This window comes from Cryptotermes secundus, unplaced genomic scaffold, assembly GCF_002891405.2.
Source record: "Cryptotermes secundus unplaced genomic scaffold, Csec_1.0 scaffold11, whole genome shotgun sequence".
Taxonomy (NCBI): domain Eukaryota; kingdom Metazoa; phylum Arthropoda; class Insecta; order Blattodea; family Kalotermitidae; genus Cryptotermes; species Cryptotermes secundus.
The window spans coordinates 1,038,716-1,044,792 of NW_019739208.1; the positions used below are offsets into that span (position 1 = coordinate 1,038,716).

At 44.8% G+C, this 6,077-nt stretch overlaps 1 protein-coding gene across 4 annotated transcripts in view; it reads right to left on the reverse strand.

Moving 5' to 3' along the window:
• The window catches only part of LOC111871638 (pumilio homolog 2), a 532,614-nt gene that overhangs the window by 371,552 nt on the left and 154,985 nt on the right, over positions 1-6,077 (reverse strand). The window lies entirely within an intron of this gene.

A 6,077-nucleotide genomic window follows, 5' to 3' on the forward strand; every position in this document is an offset into this window, starting at 1 on the left:
TCGCTTTCGGACTCAAGCCACGGAGTGTTTTTGATAACAGTACTACAACCACGGAGTTTGTTTTTTGTTTTCTAACACACGATAGTTCTGCATTATGCCTACAGAGTGCGTTTATACGTTTCCTACGGGTCTCACAATAATGAGCGTTTGTTTCCATAAAGAACATTAACAGCCTAATCTTCGTTGCGGAAAACTGTTTAATGTGATATACGAACTGAATTTCTATATATCATTTAGAAGAAATTCAGCCTTTAAGGAGACCAAGGAAAGACTGCAGCTCTTACATCTCTACCAGTGGGACGCAGCTATCTGTGAAGACGTTATGTACACCAAAGGATACAGAAACTGAAAACGAGCCAAGAGCCGACTACTTCGTCTCCGTCAATACAAACAGCGCCCAACATTAACGGCTGTAAAAGCAGCCGCAGTGAAGAGACACAACAAAGACTGTAGAACTAACACGTGACGTATTGGACGGAAAACAGTCACACATTTGTCTTGACAGAACTGAATCACGGGTGGGTGATGGACATGCGGCAACATCGCAATCCCACTCGCCAGTTCATTGACTGTATATCTGTCTCTCTCTCAGCATCCCAGCAGCACGGAGAGAGAAAGGGACGGCAGGAAAGGCGTCCGTGTGTGACGGTCTCAAGGTCGAGGCCACAAAAACCCATCTCGTCTAGTCCACAAGCAACCCACTGGTCCACAACTTGCACTGATGCCAATACATTACCTACCCCCTTAATATCAGGCACGCGTTAGGTTCAAGACCGATACAGATAGCACAGACGCTTCATTACAATGCGTTACCCCCCGGCCCCACGCAAAGTGCTGTGGCACGTTAGGGGCGCGGGAACACACATTTAGACAACATAACTTAGATACATGAATGTGGATCCGGGGCACGGGGTAGCGTAGTTGGTTCAGGCGCTATGCTACAAGCCGGAAGATCGCGGGTTCGATTCCCGATGAGGTCACTGGATTTTTCAATTCACCTAAGCCTTCCAGCCGCACTATAACCTTTCGGTCGACTCAGCCTCAAACAGAAATAAGTACCAAGAATGTTCCCGGGTGGAAATGGCGGCCGGAGCGTAAGACGAACAACCTTACCACCATCTGTGAGCCGACTGTCTAGAGAATGTAGGATCCTCGACGTCTCACAACCCTATGGGCCTCCACGGCTGTTACAGGGATAGATTTACCTTAGTTTTATGATCCGTCTACAATTCCCCAAAGAAACACGAGCCTGGATATACAACAAAGGCGTGAAATATCCCGCTGCCTCTGCTCGGCTTCGAACCCATATTCATTTACTGACAGCTAGTGGTAGCCATGTATAGCTACGTCACGTGTGCAGACGCAAAATGGAACCCTCGAAAAACATCTGACATTAGCATATATACACAGGAGAAACAAAATTATACACGCACCAGCTGTACAAACAGACGTACAAGTATTCCCGTACGCAACCGCAAGCAATATTGGAGTTTTGACACACCTGACATATGCAAACGCACGTTTCCAAACAGCGTGAATTGTGTTCCCAGCATTCATTGCATTTCTATTATCCGTTACACTGATGGGAACTTTCGACTTTTAAATTAAACACATCGCGACGGGTAACAATATACACGTGTCTGTGTAAGGAAGAAACGGCGACCAGAACACATAAGCTACCATTTCATTATGTACCGCCCCTAAGCCAAGACACTCGTTGCGGAGTTACAATGGTTTATGGGCACAACGAAACATAATTTCTAGTCCTATATTCGCACGAAAACAAAATAAACTCCGTGGTTTTAGTCCGCAATCGATATCTTTACATGTGCCTGTTGATGACCTATAAATAGGTCGAAACATGTAGCATGTACATAATAAATAAATAGGGTAAAACTATCCCTGTAACAGGCCGTGGAAGTCCATAGGGTTGTGAGACGTCGAGGCTCCCACATTATCTAGACAATCGGCTCACAGATGGCGGGCCGTCCTTAACCCCACAGGAAGGTTCCTGTTCACGTCCATTACAGCTGTTTTACTTCCATTTGCGACTTATTTACTGGCTCTCCCTCACACAACGCGGCTGAACCTCCCCAAAAAAGGTGTCATAGATCAGGGTCGCAAAAACCGGACAAGAACGTGCAGCTTACACACCGCCCCAGATACATACAAAAACATCGGCTACAGCCGCTTCCTGTTGGAATTATGTTACTGGTGTCAAAGTTCATACGCTGCCACGAAGAAACAAAAGTCGCTGTGAGCTGTATTACGACACCAGTCTATGTTCTATTTAACATTACCACTACCGAAGTAGAAACTGGGGCCATACAGGTTAACACGTCACACTAACCGATGAACTGTTTAATATTAAACAGCCTTTACATGCTACTGTTTTCCAACTTCAGAAAGTAGCCCAAGTACAAGTAGTTACTAAAGGATTCTGACGATGGTGTATAACACACAGAGATATTGGGTTTTCGGACTTTATCCATCGCCCTGGTTTTTAAGATAACTAAGAAAAACACGACGTTTCGGAAACTGGTTCTGTTTCCGTCCTCATGTGACGGAAAACACCTATTCTGTTGGGTCCCTTAAACAGAGCTAGCCTCAATCACTGGACAACCCATGTCACAAAACACAAAGGTTATAAATACCTGAGACCAGGCTAAGTCCATGAGAGCTAATAAGAAAAATATACATAACAAATTGTAACAAACACATACTAGCGTGGAACCAGGATAGATAGAGCCGTAGAAATTTATGCCACGAAACCAAACTCATAACCAGGTCCATGACTCCACGGCATGGAATAGAAACTAATAGTGTCTAACTAACGTCAACAACGGAGTAAATTACGTCTATCTAATTTAGAACCTAATAGAAATCAATAAAAACATATATCACGTCATACAGATCTTCTATGCGAATTGGTGACTTCATTGCTGATAATGGGGATCCAAATGGGAGAAAAGTCCAAACTGGGTTGGCTAATTGGGTTGGCCGAGCATGCCATATGGGCCGCTTCCTTGTATTTCCTATACCTGATGTGGCTTTCAATATCCAAAATGTTAGTTTCATCCCAGCCTACCCTATGTCCCTCTTCATAGGCATGTTGAGCTAGTTTAGATTTTTCTAGAAGACCTTCTTTGAGGTTATGCCTATGTTCACGGAGCCGCACTCAGCACCGTACAAACCATCGTTGTGGCTGCGATACGTGGACTGTACTTTCGTAGTCTGGCCTCATGGTCCAGAGATATTACAGAATTTCTTCGACCACCTCAAAAGTTTACGGCCTTCCATCTGCTTCACTATGGAAACTGAGCCAGACAATGCGATCTCTTTTCTGGACGTTCTGGTCATCAGGGAAGAGACGGCACTCGCCACACAGGTGTACAGGAAAGCCACCCACACTGGCCAATACCTCAACTTCAATTCTAACCATCCGCCACATGTAATAAGAGGCTTAATTAAAAGTCTCCACGACAGAGCCTCCACCATATGCCAAGAGAGACGAGATTTGGTCAAAGAAATTAACAACCTGAGACACAATCTTCTGTTGAACGGTTATTCCAAAGGCTTCATTGACTCGGTCATTAATACCAAGGGCAGTAGTCGTCCGAAGAAAGAGGACAAACCTCTTGTGTTCTGTATATATTCCACATGTGAAGGGTGTTTCTGAAAAGTTTAAACCGATAGGTAATCGATATGATATTAGGACCATCTTCCGTACTAAACACACACTTAGGAACTCCCTTATGAAAACCAGACCGAAAAGAGATCCGCAACAGACGGCACAGTGCGTCTATAGCATTCCCTGTGAATGTGGCAGAAGCTACATTGGCGAAACAGGCAGACCTCTGGCCGTGCGGCTCCGGGAACATAGGCATAACCTAAAAGAAGGTCTTCTAGAAAAATCTAAACTAGCCCAACATGCCTATGAAGAGGGACATAGGGTAGGCTGGGATGAAGCTAAGATTTTGGATATTGAAAGCCACATCAGGTATAGGAAATACAAGGAAGCGGCCCATATGGCATGCTCGGCCAACCCAATTAGCCAACCCAGTTTGGACTTTTCTCCCATTTGGATCCCCATTATCAGCAATGAAGTCACCAATTCACATAGAAGATCTGTATGACGTGATATATGCTTTTATTCATTTCTATTAAGTTCTAAATTAGATAGACGTGATTTACTCCATTGTTGACGCTAGTTAGACACTATTAGTTTTTGTTACTAGTTCTCCTTTCTATTCCATGCCCAAGAAGATTCCTGATAATAATTTCAGAGGCGAGTCGAACACAGGGCCATAGTGCGACTGGAAGGATTAGGTAAATCTGAAAAAAGAAATCCAATGACCTCATCGGGAATCGAACCCGTCTTCCGGCTTTTAGCATAATGCCTCAACCAACTACGCTACCCCGTGTCCCCTTTTTAGTACCCGTTACAGTCCATTAATCTGCTTTCTGAAATCTCAGTAACGCCCGCATCTTAACGATGAGTGTATAAAAGATACACACTAAAAATGTTGTCACCGGACAGAGGCCGAACGGACATTTCCCGCACTTATGAACCCCGCTTCACGTTCGGAAGCCACTTCGATCGAATCTAGAGAAGGGTATATTTCACTACGTTGTCGGCAGCTACAGGCTGGCGCCACATGAGCGCACAAAATGCGTCCGTTGTAACGAACGTCGTGACGTCCGTTGTACAAATAAACAAGAGAGACGAATGCTACGCTTTCATCTGGCTCCACTGCAGACAGAAAACTACGCACCGCATTCTGCAACAGTGTGGTGTCCTCAGCAACGTCCGTCATAAGGTACGTTCGTTGCAACGGCCGTACTTCGTTGTGCTAGTGTGGCCCCAGCCTTACAGCGCCGAATTGGATAGGATCTGGAAGGGTGGGGTCGTCGCCAAGTTCAAGTACTATCCCAGCATTGGCCCGGAAAATGAGGAAAACCATAAACACCTCAGTCAAGAGAGTCTGGGTCCTGGCCGAGATACAATCCGATGACGTCCCAAATATGTGGCACGAGCGCAACCGGTATACCTGCTGATTCGGTCGGCTAGGATACGACTACATTGAAGTTCTTCCCGATTTTACCTCGGACGTCCCAGGGAAAAGTTTGGATGGTGCTTTAAAATAAGCCACGGCCATTTCATTTCAAATCCGGATTCGCCATTCCTATCGTGTAATTTAAAATAGACAAATTTTACTGCGCGAAGGCCACTTCATAAAGCCCGAAAACTCGACGGCGCCACAAGCTGAATTATATGAAAATGGAGATGGTTCGACTGTTCCCATGTCTTGAGGCAGCGACAACGAAAGTTATACCAGAAAGTACGGTAGTATTCCGTAAGGTCAATGCAGTTTACAGATGGGGCTAATGCGAGACTTAAAAGAATTCGATGTTCGAGACAGACGAAATTTTGAATGACAGGAGTTCTGTTCGAAATCAGTACACAACTTCCAAACACTGCACGAGAAGAAACTTCATCTTCAGTCTACAGTAACGAGATGAAGGCGAACTTCGTGCAAATTATTGATCCGGATCTACAACATCTGGTCAATGTAACAAGTTTTGAAATGTTGATAATATTAGACAATCACATCCTCAACACGAGGGAAAATCGAAGAGCAACAAGCATAACAGGCTGAATGTCAGATCTGAGGTATTCACGGCGGACTACAAAGACTTCCGTCTTCTGGGATGTGTCGCCGTGTAAACAGTGTGTAAACCAACGTTTCGGAGAAACGTATCGCATCCAACTTCAGGGTATAAAAATCGGCGAGCGAGGAACGAGGGTGAGCAGGTGGCTCAAACAATATCTACACGGCGCCACATCCCAGAAGACGGCATGATTCACTGTCCGAATGTCGCTTCACTATAAGCAGATCAAGCAACGACAGTAAAGACTGAGACGAATAATTATTCTACAGGCCTAGCCTAACATATTTTAGAGATAACTGGCATTTGTGTTCAGTTTCATTTCCGCTGTCCCCATTACTACTACTACTACTACTACTACTACTACTACTACTACTACTACTACTACTACTACTACTACTACTACT